This window comes from Pleurodeles waltl, chromosome 8, assembly GCF_031143425.1.
Source record: "Pleurodeles waltl isolate 20211129_DDA chromosome 8, aPleWal1.hap1.20221129, whole genome shotgun sequence".
NCBI lineage: Eukaryota > Metazoa > Chordata > Amphibia > Caudata > Salamandridae > Pleurodeles > Pleurodeles waltl.
In genome coordinates this window covers 943,151,019-943,171,702 of record NC_090447.1, presented here as the reverse complement: position 1 = coordinate 943,171,702, position 20,684 = coordinate 943,151,019, and positions in this window count along the sequence as shown.

The window sequence follows — 20,684 nt, the reverse complement described above, 5'->3', positions numbered from 1 at the left end:
CCCACTCTGACATGCAGAGACAGGGAGACCCAGGGTTAAAAAAGCTCTTGGACAGTAGGGCTTGCTTTGACTGTCAGCAGACAGGTCACTTCAGAGGAGATGCAGCCTGTCCAAAGAAGGTGGTTAGCACTGGGCTGTCCAGTGTAGCCATAGAGGAGGATTCCTCAGATGATGAAGTCCTCCTAGCATTGTGCTGGGAGACAGGACCAGATGGTAAGCTGGTGATCCCTGAGGGTGGAAGTAGGCACTTCCACCACATTCAAGTGAATGGGATCCCTACCACTGGCCTGAGAGACACCTGTGCCAGTCACACTGTAGTGAGTGACCGGTTAGTGACCCCAGACATGTATGTCCCAGGAAAGACAAAGAAAGTCAGGATAGCCACAGGGGAGGTCACCTCCAAACCTGTAGCCATAGTGCCCCTAGAGAGGGAGGGTATCCTTGACTGGATTAGGGTGGTAGTCAGTGCTGACCTTCCCCTAGATTGTATCCTGGGCAATGACCTCCCAGAGGTGAGTCTGGTCACAGATGGGGTGGTCGCCCAGGGCGCCCCCCCAACCCAAAGTCCTGGGGAGTCAGTCCCTACAGTTAGGAGACAGGGGTCCCCAAGAAAAGGAAAGAAGAAAAGGAAGGGTAGGCCACTCTTAAAGAGAGTTCCAGGGAGCCAAAGGCCTTCTGCCCCAGTAGGGGGGGAGCCCAGAGTTGGCACTGGTGAGGCCTCACCTGACCCCAAGGAAGTCCTGAGTAGTCAGGCAGCTGTCCAGATGCAAGGTGTTGCCCCTGCACTGACAGAAGGGAGAGTGGAAGGAGGGTGTCTGCCACAGGAGGTGGTAGCCCCCCACTCTAGACAGCAAGAGGGGTACCAGGACCCCAAAGATGCCCCTAAAGCAGCTCAGCCACCTGTCAGTGGAGAGCTTAGGGTGTGGTTCTGGGTACTGACAGCTGTCAGTAGCCTCTGCTGGGTGCTAGCCTTCCTGGCAGCACTGTACTTGGCCTGGGAGGCAGACCCCAGGGCCAATAGCAAAGTAGGCCCCCTGACCCTGTTGGTCATGGTGGGGTTGCTCAAGTGTTGGGTGACCTCTTTGGGTAAGCTAGGTGTTGCCCTAGCAAAGTTTGGAGTAGGGGAGGTGGGCACCTCACTACCCAAGTTGGCAGAGAGAGAGGAGGAAGACCCCCCTAGAGGGAAGTTTCAGTTTGGGTTGGGTTCTTTTACTGTTGGGATGGCTTCACTACCCAGAGGGAGTGACCTTGACAGGAGGATATAAGGCAGAGTAGGCCCTGCAAAGGGACAGCCAGTTTTCTTCACTGTCTTCCTCGCCTAACAAGCCAGGAAGACTCTCCCAGGGTTGGGCTGAGTCTCCTGGGCGTGTGGGCTGGGGGGGGGTTGTGTGAGAAACTGGGGCTGATTGCAGAGGCCCCCTAACTTTTTGCCCCCATTTTCCACTTTATGCTGGTGTTTTCCTGACTCTGCTGGTGCCCTGGGTACTGCTAACCAGTCCCAGGGCCTGTGCTCTGTGTAAAATGGATATGCAAATTAGGCTAATTATAATTGGCTAAGTTAACCTACCTATAAGTCCCTAGTATATGGTAGGGCATGTAGGTTTAGGGACCACAGCATAGGTGGTGCACACCTAGGTGCATTGCTGAGGTGCCCAGTGTCATTTTAAAAGCAAGCCTGCCTTGCTGGCTGCTTTTAAATTAAAGTTATATGCAAATTCGACTTTGGAATTAAAGGTACTTCCAAAGTCTTAAACTACCTTATTTTTACATATAAGTCACCCCTAAGGTGTGCCCTATGTGCCCCTAGGGCAGGGTGCCATGTAACTATAAGCAGGGATTTTATAAAAATAGATTTATAAGCCCTGGTGAGGTAAAAACAGCCAAATTCGTTTTTCCCTCATTGAAGTAAATGGCCTTCATAGGCTAGAATGGGCAGACTTTATTTTAAATTTTAAAGTCTCCTTAAATGTTACATACCAAGAATTTGGTATCAAATTGATTGTTATAATAAATCCCACAACTTCCAGTTGTAGGATTTAATATAACTAGTGCAGGTAAAAAGTTTAGACTTTACCTAAAAAGTTGCCAATTTCAGCTCTGCATTGTTTTTGCTGCTGTGCTCTGATTGGCCAGCCTGCAGCAGCTTCTGCCAGGCTACTTTAATGAGGTGTGAAGTGGCCTGACTTCACACAAAGGAATGTGCTTGGGGGAGAGAATCTCCCCTCAGCAGATGGGGAAGCAGGAAGGGGGAGGGCTGCCAAACTGGTCTTCAAAGGCAGAGAAGGACATCTGGAGCACCCAGCAACACCCCCACATCCTGCAACCCCAGACAGCTAGGTGCCCCCTTGATTAGATTAGGAGAGGGCAGGAGAGGGGTGTGTTTATGATTTTTAGCCACACCAGTGGGTGGGCTCAGCCAGATCTCTCCTCCAAAAATCAGATTCATCCATTTTGGATTTTTAGAGACTGTTGCCTTCTGGGATGGATTTTTGCCACACTTCCCAGGAAGTGGTCATCACAGGGGGACGACCCTGTCCCTGATTGGAGAACCAGGGCCCCCCTGCTTTTCACCCAGGAGCAAGGATAAAACTGGCAGACCTGCACCCACGCCTCAGATCCCCACCAAATTTCAAGAAGAAAGAACTACAAGGAGAAGAAGGACTGCCCTGCTGGACCCCTGGCCTGCACCTGGACCCTGCACTCAGAAAGACTGCACCAGCTGCACACTTGGGCTTCACCACAAGAAGGACTTTGCCTGGCTTCCACTGGTTCAAGGAGGGACTCCCTGTTTGCTACAGGTGAAAAATTGCTAACCAGAGTCCCCTGCACCAACTCCTGAAAAAGTGACCAGCTGACCACTGCCCAGTGGCCAAAAAGGAGTTTGCGCCAGGTGCACTCTGGGAGTTGAAGTCTGCACTTCCCAAGGACCATCACAGAACTTCTGGACCCTTGGGGTGAGCTGTGGACCCCAAAAGAACCTTAAAAGAACATCTGGGTGAAGCCCCAGAAGTTTGGAAAAGATTGGAGAAATTTTAGAAAAAAGCTCCATAAAGTGACCGACTCGACGCGGAAATTCTAGCCGGCTTGCCTCAACCGCGACCCGGCCTGACTTCGTGGTTCGTCCCGGTCAAGAAAAACATCCGAAAAAGAGACTAAGTCCGAACGTAAAAAGTTGACCGGGACCTTCCAGCCATCGTATCCGAGAAGGGCTCCACGGACGTCGGATCAAGATCCAGGTTTACCCCGGTCGAAGGATTTTCATCTCGAAAAAACGACTAAGTCCGAAGGTAGAAATCACCACCGAGGAAACCGACTTCGCGTATCCGGACAAGGGCTCCAGGAGGTCGGATCCAACTGGCAGGTTCGTCCCGGTGAAGAAAAACTTCAAAATAAAGACTAAGTCAGAAGGTAACTTTTTAACCGAGGCCTCCCGCGACCTGTAGCCGAGCAGGGCTCCATCGCGGTCGGCCTGAAAGTTTGACTTTGTCCCGGTCCTGGTGCAACCAGATGACCCGATTGGCGCTTTTCGTTTCTGAGCGCTAGAAAATAATAATACTTTAAAAATTCATATCTCCGGTTCCCCTGAACCGATTTTAATCGTTTTTGTGTCATTTTAAAGATAAAAATATAAGCTATTTTTATAAATTGATTTTGGATTTTTAAACTGTTTCCTGTGTTTTATTTAATTACTGTTTTGTGATATTTGAATGCTTTACACTTTGTCTCCTAAGTTAAGCCTTGACGCTCGATGCCAAGCTACCAAGGGTAGAGCTGGGATTAATTTACTGAGACCTAACTGTACTTTTGTGGAGGTTTGTGGCTTGTTGCTAGGTGTAGGTACCTACCTGCCCTACCAATAACCCATTTTCCAACAAGGATAAAGAAAGTTATTCTGCCAAACATATGATAGGTACTGACAGTGTATCCCTTGTGTCCCATAGGTCTCCCTCAGTTATCCACTGATGACCCCTGTGAGGAGGGAGGTGATGAAGCCTACATGGTGGAAGAGGAGGCAGTCAGCATTGTCACAGAGGTGTAAACCCCACAAACCATAGTTGGTATTGACCATGTACTCATTGAATACCACAATTCTGACAATCGGATTGAACAGCTGCCGCCCAGTCCACAGATGGGTGAAAGCCACCCACAGAGAGGTGCAGGGCATGGGCTTAGAAGGCGTCATCTGGCGAGTGATTCGCGGGATGAGGACAACAGTACTTAGGGGCATATTTATACTCTGTTTGCGCCGAATGTGCGTCAAAATGTTTGACGCACAATCGGCGCAAACACTGCCCCATATTTATACTTTGACCTCCGACGCAGCGGGCGTCAAAGTTCCACCATGTGCGCCATTTTTTGGAAGGGGGAACCTGCCTTGCGTTAATTATATGCAAGGTAGGCGTTCCCTTCCAAAAAATGAATTTAAGGCCTGTGCCCCATATTTATACTGTGACATCACTTTGACGCACAGGAGGGGGCAGGCCTTAAAAAACGGCACCCAGCCTGATGGGCGCCGTTTTTTAATGCCTGGGTCAGGGCAGGCGTTAAGGGAACAGTGGGCTCAGAAGGAGCCCAGAGGTGCCCTCCCATGCCCCCAGGGACACCCCCTGCCACCCTTGCCCACCCCAGGAGGACACCCAAGGATGGAGGGACCCATCCCAGGGAAGTTAAGGTAAGTGCAGGTAAGTGTTTTTTTTTCGTATTTTTTTTGTGGCATAGGGGGGCCTGATTTGTGCCCCCCTACATGCCACTATGCCCAATGACCATACCCAGGGGACATAAGTCCCCTGGGCATGGCCATTGGGCAAGGGGGCATGACTCCTGTCTTTGCTAAGACAGGAGTCATTTCAATGGAGGTTGGGCGTCAAACAAAATGGCGCAAATCGGGTTGAGGCCAAAATTTTGCCTCAGCCTGACTTGCCCCATTTTTTGACGCCCAAGCTCCATTTTCTCCTACGCCGGCGCTGCCTGGTGTGAGTCATTTTTTTTGACGCACACCAGTCTGCAGCGCCGGCTAACGTCATTCAATAAATAAGGCGCCCGCATGGCGCTTTGGAATGGCGTTAGCCGGCGTTAAAATTTTTGACGCACAACTGCGTTGGCGCAGTTGTGCGTCAAAAAGTATAAATATGGGCCTTAGTTTTTCCTGGGGCTGGAGACATCCCTACTCACGGTCAACACCTGCAAGGCAAACAGATGCGCTTAATGAACAGAAATTTACAACAGATAAAACAAACTCTAACACAGGGATTGTGCAAATACACTTTTCCACCATGTATGGCAACATTGTCAGCCTCACCACTGCCATCAGTGATCTATTCACGGAAATGGTGGCAGATCGTGCCCATGTAAGGCGTCAGGAGCGCAGCACTGCTGCACAAATGGACCAGCTAAGTCAGTCCATTGGCCGTCTAGCCACAACTACCACATGCCTGTCACGACGCACAGTCACCCTTCAGGTGCAATTGGGACATTTTGCTGAAGATGCGGCCAGGGGTGGATCTACTTCAAACTTCCCAGGCAGCAAGGGGCACAGGTGACACCCCTCATGAAAGTGAGAAGATTACTAGTTTGAACAGAATTTCTGCCTCAGATGCATCCTTAGGTGCAGCAGTGCCTGCCAGACCTCTGTGAGCCAGCCAGGCACAGGCCATAGCACAGGCCATGGTGGTCGTAGCCATAGAAGGGTGTGATGTACAGAGATTTGCTTTATATTCATGCACATGGCTTGAATGTGTTAGGTGATGCAACCCCATTTTGTTTTATGGCTATGGCAAGATGCATGCCACTGTATTTCTACTCACATAATGCAATCCTGACATTAAATGATATTTGTTAACAAGAACATGGCTATGTGTGTTTGACATTTGTGAGGGCAGTATCAGTTGTCACTTACCTGCCAAAGTAATGGGTTGCAATGTAATCACGTCGCTGTCTGCCCTCCATCACAATGCTACCATCCCCAGGCTGTTGTAGCAGTGCCTCCTGCTCCTTCTCCTCATCCTCAGACTCCACCTCATCAATGGTGAGATGTAGCCCATGCCTGGTTGCAATGTTGTGGTGTATGGCACATGTAGCCACAATCTTGCATGCAAAGTCCAGGGCATACTGGAGTGCACCTCCACTTTTATGCAGGCATCGGAAACAGGATTTCAGCAGGGCAAAGGTCCTTTCAATCATGACTGTGGTGCACCCATGTGTTATGTTGTAGGGCCTCTCCTTTTGCTTTGCAGGTGTTAGGTATGGGGTAAGTATCCATGGCCTCAATGCATATGCACTGTCACCTGTGTACCTGTGAAAAAACAAATGTGAGCATAGTTTCACATGATTATCCACTGACACATATTCATGGCATTGGTGTGCTACTACACTGTGCCTAGTAAATATCCTTAATCAAACTCCCCACATTCTAGGTGCTACTGTATTCCACTGTGCCTGAAGATATATGCATCATGCGTGCTCCCTAGGTATTTTGCCACTATATCGGTTCTGATCTTGAGGTCATCACATGCCACCTGGATATTTAGTGAGTTGGTACATTTCCTATTTCGGAACACATACTCTAGATGTGAAGGTGGACATATGGGTATATGTGTCCCATCCACACGCCCTAAATCATGTGGGAAGTTGGCAATCAATGGAAGTTCAGTTTAGTGTTGTGTATCTCCTCCGCATTCTTAGGAAGGTAAATGTATTTGGGTATGTGTGCAACTATGGCATCTATGAACCTTCTGAAGAACCGTGACAGGGCACTTGGGACACCCCACCAGCTGCAGCCATCACCCCCTGGTAGCTACCTGAGGCCAAGAGGTGTAGTGAGCACAGCACTTGCACATTTGTGGAGATAGAGCAGCTGCGCAGGGTACGGCTTTCTAGCTTGGGGTTGAGCAGTTCTAAAAGCTCTGAGATGACTCTGCTGCTCAGTCTATGTTTGTCATAAATTTCCTCCTCTTTTTTTGAAATATGGTCTGCCTGGCCTCTCCTGTCTCTGCCTCCTCCTCCTCTGCATGGCAGCCTGGAATCGCCTTCTCCATGCAATCACGTGGAGTACAGCCATTTTGGGAAACCCTGATGCCTTCTGGGTCTGCTTTTATACTTTGACTCTGCTTACCACCTGTTCAGAATCAGTGCTAATCTGGCTGTGCAAAATGGCCTATTTGTGACTAGTTGCAATTTGCGACTGCCTTTTACATATGATTTTAGAGTTGCAAATTGCAATTTCATATCCGCAACTCGCAAATTCCTGTCGCAAACATAAGTGATTCGGTAATGGGTTGCAACGCTATTTGGGATTCGCACATGGCGGTTGTACATACCATTTCACTTTTTGCACCGTCGCTAATAGCACTGCGAGCCATTTGCGAGTCTCAAAACATTCGTACATCTGGCCCCTGATTCTTAAAAATAGTGATTTGCTTTGTTGCAGAGGATTCGATGTAATTTCCATGTTGAGGGAAAATAAAATGCCTAACCATTGTCAAGAGATTCTGAAATAATTAATCTTGGAGTATCAGTCACTCCCCCTCAATGAGTTGTCTATAGTTGATCTAAAATCTCTACATGTCTCTGTTATAAATGGTGAGAGACCTGTAAGGCACTATCGGCTTTATGCCCAGGGACCTCCCTCTACATCTGAAGAAGATGAGCGCATGAAGTGGAACTAGTTGGCTGTATCACTGAACTGTGTAAGTACATCAAGCCATGTATTCCATTCTTGTAATTAGTTTCCAGGAATGCAGAGGGTCTAATGACTTCTCCGGAAAAGCTGAATCTCTTAAATACCTTAAAAGAAGAAATAATCTCTATCCAGGAAACCTGGTGTCAGGTTGTCCTTTTGTGCAATGGTTATTTTGTTATAAGGCGTAATGCCTTTCAATTTAAAAAAGGGCATGCAAAGCTGGGGGTAGTTATTTCATTGATCAATAATATGCAGTGGGTTTATAAAAGTCATGAAGATCCTTCCAGTCTCTTTCAAGCGATAAAGATTATTCCATCAGTAGGTGAAATGGTGAAAGACCCACTAATAGAGATAAATACTTACATCCCTCCAGCTAAAAGTTTTAATGAGTTTCACTTCATTCACTCCCCAATATTGACTCCTTTCTAATTCATGTAGTGAATAATGATGAGAAATATCAAGCTTTGTTGGTTGGGGACCTAAATTGTAAAGCCTCCAACCATTCCATTAATTTATTACTAGACCAAGAAAAAGAAACAGCAATACAGAATCTTCCATTACACTTTCTTCCAGATTTGAGAATTTACAAAAAAGGGCAAACTCTTCTTAATCACTTAAGAAAGAGTGAGTTTGCAATAGTTAACAGCAGATTTGAACAAGCTTTTCCAGTCTCCAAAGGGTTCCTCCATCATTGAGTATGTTATCACCTTCTAATCTACCCTTCAGTCATAGATTCTCCATTTAGTGATAAGAAATTATTGGTTATTTCTTTAGAGTTCAATCTGCACTCAGTGGGGTCATGGAAAACTCATAATCCCAGTATTAAATTTGAAAAGAACATGGGTAGGGCACAGTGGTCACCATTGGAAATATCTACTTTGAAAGGGCTTCTAGAGCAGGCTGTCTTAAATTTAGATTCATGGAGTATTGATCTTTTTAACTGTTTCTCCAATTTTATTAATCAGATTGTAAAGGATGACTACCCATTGCTCCCCAAGCTTTCCAGTAACCTTTATGTGGACCACTTATTTCCTTGAACATGGAAATTAATAGGTTAATTTGTATGCAATTTGTTGTCTACTTAGAGGAAAAAGACTGATTTATTTCCCTGTTGAGTAGGAAAAGAAGAAGAATGAAGGCTGGTTTTAAAAAGCAGGGTATTGATTGGAGGTGGGTCAATTTGAGCGAAGTGATCCAAAAGAAAAAAGTTAGAACATTTTGGGAGATTATAGCTGACTGTTGTGGATCCAGAGGAAGATCTTTTCCTGCCCCAATTCATGTGGCTGCATGGAGGGATTTTATTTCATCACTCTATGTGGAGAATCCAGGAGTCAAAATGCAACTTGATGACATATCTTATAGTCCTTGATTGGTAACCAGAAACTATGGTCCTCCTTCAGTGGTGAGATCAAAATTTCAACCAGAGCCTTCCGTCCCCCAGGAGCAATGGGGCCGGATGAACTTCCAATATCAGTTATTTAAAACAGGTCAACCTTCAAACCATGATTTTGTCTCCCGTTTTAGAGCACTGTTTCCTGAATAGAACAGTGCCTTCATTGTGAACTGGAAGCATTATCATTCGTTTGCATAAAAAAGGGGATAGGAACTAACCTGTTAACTATCGTCAAGTTGCCTTGTTAGAAGCTGTTGGCAAGGTTTTTACTAAATATCTCCTAGATCACCTTAGAACCTTGGCTGAAAATAGTATGATTATTCCAGCAGAGCAAATGGGCTTCAGGAAACATCATGGTGCATTGGATAATATTGCTCTTTTGCAGCTCAAAAATGAAAAGTATGTTACTATTAGGGATGGGTGGTGTTTTTGGCAGTCAATACTCCACTTGGAGCACGGATGTTTGTCCAAAAACTTTGCTAGCCCCGCCAGCAAAGCCGAGCTCACCAAGTGCATTCTGCAGCCCAGTTATGGTCCAAACTGTACAGTCCATAATTTCGATGCAGTATGCACTCTCTCACCCAACATTGATGGAGCTTCTCGCCGGCAGCTCTGGAATGGATACCGGGTGCAGGGAAGAGAGGGAGGCAGAGAGCCAGGTGGCGGCGCTGAGAACGTGGACCCCCTGGGAGAACCCAGGTAAGGTCTTGTTTTTTCCTAAGTGCACACTGGTGCACAGGAGGCTTGAAATGGCAGCTTTCACTGCCTGAAGCCCTCTCCTGAATGTTCCCGATCTCACAAGTGCTAAGCAGGGTCAGGCCTGGATAACCAGGCCCGACCCTACTTGCCACTTCTGAGATTGGGTGCAATTAGAGAGGGTGCCACTCAGCGGCACACAGAACTCCGTCTCTGAAATTCCACAAAGTTCTTTATCAACTCCATGGAAGTCTGCAGAATGGAACTCCGGCATCTCTGCCCAAGCTCAGTGACCGTTAGGGGCTCTTCGGTTCATTTTGCGCTTATTGACTTCTCCACAGGTTTTGACAAAGTTGATCGACCAACACTGTGGGGGAAGTTATCTAATCTCGGCACTCCAAAGGGCATATTTGTATTCCATTTGCGCTGAATTTGCATCATTTTCTTTACACAAATTCAGTGCAAAACGAACTCCATATTTATATTTTGATGCTAGACATGTCTAGCGTCAATATATTGGAGTTTGCACCATTTTTTAGATGCGTGAACCTAACTTGCGTCAATGAGATGCAAGGTAGGCATTCCCATCTAAACAATGGTGCTAACCCCATAGCCCACATTTATCCCTCCATGCTAAAATTTCACACTGGTGGGAGGAGGGGATAAATAATGGTGCAAAGCTTGCTTTGCAAGATTATTTACTGCCTGGGTTAGACCAGGCGTTATGGGACCCGTGGACCCATTTCCATGGTTGAAGACCATGGAATGGGTCCACAGGTACCCTCCTCTAGCCCTAGGAGCACCCCCACCCACATCAGAGGGACACCAGAGGATGAGGGATCCCATCCCAGGTAAGTACGGTGAGTGTAGGTAAGTATTTTATTTTTTTAGATTAAAGTGACATTCGGGGCCCAACTTGGGGCCCTCTGCATGGCATAGGATACAATGGCCATAACCATCAGACCCTGGTCCCCTGTGCTGGCCATTGGGTTGGTGGTCATGACTCCTGTCTTTTGTAAGACAGGAGTCATGTGGTATGGATGGTTTTGCGTCAGAAAATGACACTTGGCTGTTTAGAGGCATTTTTTTGGCTCTAACCAGCCTAATGTCATTTTTTGGTGCAAAACCCCCTTCTCTCATACCCCCAACCGGCTAACATTATTTTTTTCTACGCTAGCCCACCCTTTGCTCTGGCTTGTGCCACTCCATAAATATGGCACCCGGCTGGCACTCATGAATGGTGCAAGCCGGTGCAAAACATTTTGATACAAAACTGTGTTAGTACAGTTTTGCATCAGAAAGTATAAATATAACCCTAGTACCTTGTTGCATTTAGTTATAGCCCCACATTCTTCAACTTTGCGTCTTCTAGGGTGGAGATCGAGGGCTATCAGTGGATATTCCGACTAAAAATGGTCTAAAGCAGGGATGCCTACTTTCTCCCATGCTGTTCTCATTGTACATACATGATCTCCCCAGTTTTATTCCCAAAGGACTTGCTTTCATCCCTAGTGTCGGAGGGCGCTCTCTATCTTTCCTGCTTTACGCAGATGATATTGTAATATTTTATCTTACTCCAGAAGGCCTAAATAGCCATTTGGCATCCCTCCAGCTATTCGCGGATTTGCATTAGTTAAAGATAGATCATTTGGAAAGTAAAACTGTATGCTTTGTTGTGAAGAAGAGTCACAAACGTATTAACTTTGCATGGCACCTGGGTTCTCAAAAATTGGAGAGGTTCAAATCATATCATTTCTTAGGTAAAATTGTAACTACCACCCTCAGTGATCCATATCATATTACAAACAATGTAAGTATGGCACAGTCTCAGGCCAAGGGATTAGGTGCTTTCTTCAATGCTGTTGACTAAAGACTTTCCTCCCACCTTTTTGTTGTGTATCGGACTAAGATTCTCCCTACCTTAATGTATGCAGTGGACCTAATTGATGTGGCAAGGTGGGGCTTTTTGGATATGAATGAAGGCCAAATTTTAAGATGAGTATCTTCTTAAAATATTCTAGCATCAATTGCTGCCTCAAACCTCAAACTATGGATTAAAAGTACATTTGCACAAGGCCTGGTGGGGTGCTATGTTGGGCATCATGTCGGTTGAAAAGTGAAGCCCCGGCATTAAGTTGCTATTTATGTAAGGACATAGGCGGTCATTCTGACCGCGGCGGTCGGCGGTCGCCGCCCGCCAAGCGGTTCCCGCCGAAAGACCGCTCCGCGGTCAAAAGACTGCGGCGGCCATTCCGGCTTACCCGCTAGGCCGGCGGGCGACCGCCAGAAGACCGTCGGCCGGCCCAGCGGGAAAGCCCCTTCAACAACTCCGCCGGCTCCGAATGGAGCCGGCGGAGTTGAAGGGGTGCGACGGGTGCAGTGGCACCCGTCGCAATTTTCAGTGTCTGCAAAGCAGACACTGAAAATCTTTATGGGACCCTGTTAGGGGGCCCCTGCACTGCCCATGCCAGTGGCATGGGCAGTGCAGGGGCCCCCAGGGGCCCCACGACACCCGTTCCCGCCATCCTGTTCCTGGCGGTAATTACCGCCAGGGACAGGATGGCGGCAAGCGGGTCGGAATCCCCATGGCGGCGCTGCAAGCAGCGCCGCCATGGCGGATTCCCTGGGCCAGCGGGAATCCGGCGGGAAACCGGCGGGAAACCGGCGGGAAACCGCCGGTTCCCCTTTTCTGACCGCGGCTTTACCGCTGCGGTCAGAATCGCCCAGGAAGCACCGCCAGCCTGTTGGCGGTGCTTCCGCTGCGGGTCGGAATGACCCCCATAGTGTTGGGATATTGATCTCTGCAGTAATAAAAAGAGATATGAAATTTGAGTGAAAACTGCTACTCAGAAAAATCTGCAACCTTATTTGACATGGAATTTGTCCCATGGGGTCAGGTGGTTTTGCACTTTATTGAGGCTAGATATTCTTATGTTAAGTGTTTTAACCACTAAATTGTATGGTTCCTCTAGTACTTTTAATCTTTTGATCTGTGCCAAAATTATATTCAGGACTTGAAACATGTTTACTTGTTTGTCCTGCTTTATCATTATGTTGATGTATGTTGCTACTGCCCCTTTTCAGGACGTCTAGTAGCAAACAGCAGCTGAGGCACTCATCTGCTATATAATCCACCAAATGACATGTTCTGTTTTCAAATTTTTTACTTTTTAAAATGTTTTTTACATTTGTTTATATTGATATTTCTTATAATGAATTTCTGATTTTGACCTGCTAATCTGTTCATTCTGTGAAAAGTTGACCTTACACAGAGTTTCAATGTTTTCTATATCTATGAATTTGCATGATTGTTTTTTATTTTGTGTGGATCTCTTTGGAGTTCCAAACCATGAAATAAAAGCTTTAATCTTGGGCTGCCATTTTGTTATCCTCCTTATTTGCTAGCCATATCATAGATGAGTTCACTACCACCACCATTCTTTGGAAATAATATGTGTTGCAATAATTTTGTTCTATGCTTAAAAGTCATTTTCTTGGAACATATATAGATGAAGGCCACGACATTTTGTTCATTTTTGTTTTTTCCTGATTTATTTATTTGTTTTTGCGATTGATGTTAGTACACAACTGTAATTTATGATTCATTTACTTGATTTCTGCCTGACATTCATAATCTTTCCAAGGGCTTTAAAGGGACACTAGCAAATATTTAATTCATTTTTTCAATTTGTGTATGCAATTCCAACACCCACAGGAGGTTTATGAAATTGCCATACATATTTTTTCAAGACATGCCTTTACCACATATCCATTACAAAGCAATGCCTTTACCACACCTTCCCTACATACACATACACATACAGTCACACACACACATATATAGATTCAATCTGAAACTTTGCTGTGTTTTCCATGCAGCAGGTCACAACAGGGTACCAGCTCCTCCTATATTTCACTGTGTTTCTCCTGTTTGGGGTCCCTTTTGTCCATGTCCCCGCAAAAGGAACAGTTGTGACCTCAGCTCCTTCGCTCAGGTAAGCTTTTATTAATCCATGCTGAAAGAACAACTCCCAACGTGTTTCGGAGACTGCGTCTTTCTCACAGGTATTTTAACAATTGTGCATCTTGCGTTTTAGAAAATACTCATACTGGTCTCTATCATAAACATAAAAAAGGACTATGTACTTCAGAGAATACATGTCTTGGACTCACTGTGGCAGCCATATTTAAACATGTAATTCTATCAAGATAAAGGCTATCATTAGTTCCCACACAATTTTAGTGTCTATCAGAATTAAATCACCCTTCCATTTTTTGAATATTTTAGGCCTCAATTTTTGTTTCACCTTATGAATATAGTTCTCTAATATCTCCCCCGTGATTCATATCATTAACAATTTTAGATAGGTACTTGAACAGCAATGTTACACTAGTGTTAACTCTGTAGGGTTTGTGACTCTTCGTGTGCCAACTTTTCGATTCGCACATTACACATCGGCTGCAGTAGCCCATCATCTTAGTCATCACAATAGGATCCAACAAACGTATAGGCATTACTTTTTCAGTTTACCCTGCTACTGTCAACTATACATACAATCAGGTCCAAGTGGGTGACTGGTCAGATTTCTTAATAATTTATGTAGTTCTCCCTTAAGCCCTGGAAGAATTGACACCCAATGCCCAGGCCTGTCATTTAAGTTCAAACAAAAAAGATACAATAGCCTTTTTGCTTGGATGGCAGCTCTCCTCAAGGTTTGGTATATGAACATGCCCACTGATGTTCTAAAGCATTCATGCTATTTGTTGAATACTAAAAACAAAAAATGAAACCTATTCCCAGGTTACAACCACTACAATTAGCTAAATCATTATTACAGCAAAGAAATATTGATCAATGAAAAGAGGTAAATTCTATAATTCACAGTCAATTGTAAACCTGTGTATACCTATCGGGGTAGGAGTTAACCCACATTTACTGCTAAATCATCATCCGGATTCAAACCAATTGGGCACAGTGTATTGCAACAAATTATTATTTTTTACTCCAATTTCTGCAATGCCAGGGTCCTGTTAAAGGTATAGTTACCTTAGGGCGCAAGTTACAGTTACTTATGTTAACCTTAACTATAACTGCTGAATTTCTATGGTTTTGTGCACGTTAATTCAGAACCTAAATAGAACGTCCCTGTAACCTAGGTATATATTACCTAGTGTTGGTTGCTGCTAGGGGGTTATACTTAGGGCCATGTTTCCACAGAAACACGTTTCTTGACTTACCTATATCTTTGGCACCGTTTGACGAATCTTCACAAAATTTTCCAAAAAAGTGTGCTGGTGATTCTTGTTGTGCATGGAAAGTTTCAGGGCAATCCATCAAGCGGAGGCAGAGAAAATGTGGAGTCCAAAAATTGAATTTCCCATACCAATTCCTATTGGACCTTTAGACACTGCCACAGCCGGAAACGCTGGTTGGAATTACACCAAATTTGGAAGAAAGCTAAGAGAGAACAAATACATTTTTTATATCTCTGGCCATGACAACGTGGCTGAGATTAGGAGCTCATGCACAGCAAATGCACAACTCTGTTTAGCTGCTAACACTTCAAACCGAGAAGTTTCAGCAGCCATCTTGGAACTCAGCTTCAGTCAAGTCCCAGAAAAAAGAGTAAAAAATAAAAATAAAAGGGGCCAGTGTGGAGTCACCCTGACCCCTTATCTCTGTTGCTGGGATCCCAGAGGGACAACCCCCCCCCCCAAAGCTAAAAAGCAGTTTACATTTTTTTTCAGCAGGAGTCTCAGCTGATCTGTTGATCTGGTGAAAACTGAAAAAAAAAAGTTTCAGTGGGCCTGGTCCTGGGTGCATTGAAATATTTAATGTTGGGGGCCATGTGGCCCCCCCTGCACCCCTATGGACCACCATCTCACTGAGCTGAAACAAAGGATTAAGTGCACGGGCCCGACGGGCCACCTGCATCCCTAGGGATCACCACCTCCCAGGGTTAAACACAGTATTAAATGTGGGGTCAGACCAACCCCCCGTGCAGCCCTCCCTGGGACTAACATAGAATTAAATGAGCAAACATAAAAGAGGACAAACGTCAGTACAGAATCATCAATATTGCTCATATCACATGCCTGCCAAAACACATGCTTGCTACACCTAAGGAAATTGTATCTGTGATAGTGTTAATGATGCTTTATATTATTCTGAGATTAATTTCAGGCTTCAAATGTCATACTAGCTTATAGAGTAGTGTGTATAATTTTTTTTAGAATCTTAGATGATGGCATCAGTGATGTCTTCAACGATGTCTTCAATTATTTCATAAATGATGTCATAGAACATGTCATGAGAGATGTAATATGTGAGGTCATAAGCAGTGCATGGCGGGGGCACAAGTTCTAGTTAGTATAACATGAATGCCTGTGTTTTTGTTTAGTTAAAAATGTTTATGTTGTCACAGACATAGGCCCTCATTTCAACCCTGGCGGTAAATTGCGCATACCGCTGTGCAGAAGACTGCCAACATACCGCTGCGGGCGCGGAATTCTGTGACAGGTTTTACGACCCACAGCTCGGAATCTGCCACAATACAGACACAAGTCCGCCACACCAAAGGTCAGTGATAAACTGGCGATTACAAAACCTCCACCGTCATGCCAATAAGAATACGCCCACACTATCACGACCCACGAATCAACGCATCGGTCTTTCAACTGCGGTAAACCATTGGCGGTACACACCGCCGCGCATAAAATACACACACATTTACAAAACACAACCACATTGGACCATTCAAAATACACACACCTGATACACACACCACACCCACACATCCAATCCAATATATAACACACACCCACATTACCCACAACCCCTTACTACCAGAAATTTGAAAGCAGGCCAGAGAAAGACACTACCTAAAACAACACCAGCATCCACAGACGCACAACACCATCACTTACACAACATCCACACATCTCAAACAACACACAACAACACATCCCCTCACACATCACAACAGACACCACCTCACACATCACTCACACCACATCATGGCACCTCAAAGACACTCCAGGTTCTCTGAGGAGGAGCTCTGGGTCATGGTGGAGGAAATCGTCCGGGTAGAGCCACAACTATTCGGATCACAGGTGCAGCAGGCATCCATTGCAAGGAAAATGGAGCTATGGCGCAGAATTGTTGACAGGGAAAACGCAGTGGAACAGCATCCAAGAACACAGGATGACATCAGGAAGAGGTGGAACGACCTACGGGGGAAGGTGCATTCCGTGGTATCCAGACACCAGATTGCTGTACAGAGGACTGGCGGTGGACCCCCACCTCCTCCCACACAACCAACAACATGGGAGGAGCAGGTCTTGGCAATACTGCATCCTGAGGGCCTCGCGGGAGTGGCAAGAGGACTGGACTCTGGTAAGGCAAATATTTACTACCTTACCCCCACCCCACCTGCATGCCATCACATACTCCCACCCTTACCCTCACACCCCCACCCTAACAACCCACAGATACCCCACCAACACAACCCACACATCCCAAAACCAAGCCTTGCATGTAACACCAATGCATGGACACCCATCACCAAAGCATGTCCAGTACAGAGACTCACTTATGCCCCAAAATCACCATTCACACAAGTACCAAGCCAATAATGCAAGCACTGGAGTAGAGGGTCACTCACCCATTGCACACAATGGCACACACAGATACAATAACTCTGCATTTACACCCCTACAGGACCCCTACCCAACGTCACCGGACAGGAGGTGCCAGACATATCCAGTCTACCCACAGAAGAGGCACACAGTGATGACAGCAGATCTGCATGCCTGGATCAAAATGACCAGCCCGGCCCATCTGGGACCTCAGGACAGTCGGTTCCCCTGCCACTGTCACAAGTCACCACAGAGCCTCCCCCCTCAGGAAACACCAGTACAGCACTCACCCAGTGGGCCCATCCCTCTGTCCCCAGGACACGTCAATCAGCAGTGTGTCCACCACTACAGGGAACCCAAGCAAACCCACTAACACAGGACGATCAGGGGGCAGTGGCAGTAGGCACATGGTTCAGGGGACAGAGGCACCACCCTGGTCACCATTGCAGGGGTGCTGGCAGACCTTCTCAACACCAGGAGGGACACAGTGCCACAACAAGGGGCTCCTGACACTAGCCTGAACGATGAACAGCCCTCCACCTCTGCCGGCGCTAGTGGACAGGAGGTACCGCCACAGGAACAACAGAACACCAGCACTCCACCCCCTGCAGATGGAGAACCACCCCGCAAACGGTCCCTGAGATCCAGGAACAATACAGAGAACATTGCCAAGTCCCCCACCAGCAAATGAGACCCCCCTGAATGACAACCTTCTGTTCCACTATGTCACCCTGTCCATCCTTAAACTGCCATTGCTCCACTTCCTATGCCCCTTCGGACAATGCACCTGTGAAACAAATAGACTAGACTCTGCCATGGACATTCCTCCACATTCACCCCAGCCCATTTTACAACCCCCTCCACTTATTTGCACAGGAATAAACACACTTCTATCACAAAACAATCTGGAGTCAGTCTGTGCTTCCACAAATGTGTAATTGCAATAACTATGGAATATAGCAATGTCAATTTACTTGTTCACATACCAATTTAACACAGCTGTAGGCCAGCAGTAAATATAGCAGAGGGCACAAAGTTGGACCCAGATCTGTGAAATGGAAAATCAAAGTGACAAGTCAGGGTCCATACACTGAATGAAAATGACAGACTTATGCTAGCTCAAACAATAGTATGAGATGTGGGAAGCAGTGACATCTTCTTACCTGTGTCTCACTGGAAGTATTGCATGATGATGTTGTTTCAGTTGTCAATATCCTCTTCTTCTGCCTCCTCTTCTTCACTGTCCACAGGCTCCACAGCTGCCACAAGACCACCATCTGGCCCATCCTCCTGCAGAAAAGGCACCTGGCGTCGCAAAGCCAGTTTGTGCAGCATACAGCAGGCCTTGATTATCTGGCACACCTTCTTCAGTGAGTAGTATAGGGAGCCACTTGTCAGATGGAGGCACCGGAATCTGGCCTTCAGGAGGCCGAAGGTGCGTTCGATCACCCTCCTAGTTTGCCCATATGCCTCATTGTAGCGTTCCTCTGCCCTTGTCCTGGGATTCCTCACTGGAGTCAGTAGCCATGACAGGTTGGGGTAACCAGAGTCACCTGCAAATGTTGAGGGACAACTGTTAGACACACACTAACTCTTAGGGACAGCCCCTTACCCAGAAACCTATGTCAACTGTATTGGGACCTTGGCCTCACCTATTAGCCACACACTGTGCCTCTGGAGTTGCCCCATCCCATAAGGGATGCTGCTATTTCTTAAAATGTAAGCATCATGCACAGAGCCAGGATACTTGGCATTCACATGAGAGATATACTGGTCTGAAAAATACACCATCTGCATATTCATCGAATGGTAGCACTTCCGGTTTCTATACACCTGTTCATTCCTGCGGGGGGTACTAATGCCACATGTGTCCCATCAATGGAACCAATGATGTTGGGGATATGTCCCATGGCATAGAAATCACCTTTCACTGTGGGCAAATCCTCCACCTGAGGGAACACGATGTAGCTGTGCATGTGTTTCAGCTGCGCAGACATCACTCTGGACAACACGTTAGAGAACATTGGCTGGGACATCCCTGATGCCATGGCCACTGTTGTTTGAAAAGACCCACTGGCCAGGAAATGGAGTACAGACAGATCCTGCACTAGAGAGGGGATTCCTGTGGGATGGCGGATGCATGAAATCAGGTCTGGCTCCAACTGGGCACATAGGATTGTTGCATGATCAAGTCTGCATGTGACTAGGATGTGTCTCTCTTCCATGGTCAACAGGTCCACCAGGGGTCTGTACACCGGACGATGCCGCCATCTCATCACCTGCACCAGCGGACGTGCCCTATGGAGAAGAACAGCGAGCAGAAAGTCATCCAATACTGAGGTATCACAATATGTTATTTGCAGAAACATTAGTAATCCGCAATGTGCCAGTATCTATCTATATTCCCGGCCTAGATAGGTGTGATGCAGATAACATCCATCCCATGTGGCCTCCTCAAATGGCGGCTGCCTGACCTGTAAGGTGGGAAAAGGGGATATGAGGTAACTGCGCTGGCGTTGTACACCGTCTCGGTGGGCGGTCGAAGACCGCGGCACAATGATGCATTGGTTAACATTGGGCCCTATGGGTCCCAGGAGCGAATGACGATGTATGCCAGCGGTGACGGTACGCACCGCCGCGGACGTGACCGCCATTTTCTATCTGTTCACTTACTTGATACCTGACCTTCAACAGGAGAGGACCAACACTGCAAGTGCTGCTGTGTCTGGAAGCGACGATGGCTACAGTGTCTGTGGAAAGGGCCTCTGCCTTCACTTCGGAGGAGTTGGAGAAACTAGTGAATGGGGTCCTCCCCCAGTACACACAACTGTACGGTTCTCCAGACAAACTGGTGAGTACACTGTGAGCATTCTGCATGGACAATGCCTGTTTTGAGGGGTGTGAATGGAAGATAAAAGGGGGGGCTGAGGTCTGCATGTGCGGATGGTGAGTGTATTTGTGTCAGGGCATGGGTGGGAACTAGTGGGCAATGAGTATGATGGTCCGGATGGGTAAGTAATTTCCTTTCCCCTGTACCATTCCTCTTGGTCAGCACCCACCAGAAGAAAGGTATTTGGCGTGCCATCGCCAAGGACGTCCGGACCCTCGGGGTCTACCACAGACGGAGCATCCACTGGCGTAAAAGATGGGAGGACCTGCGCTGCTGGAGCAAGAAGACGGTGGCGGATGGCCTCCCAACTTGGGAGGGGTGCCCGTCGCACCATGACCCCCCTGATGTTCCAGATCCTGGCGGTGGCCTATCCGGAGTTGGATAGGCGA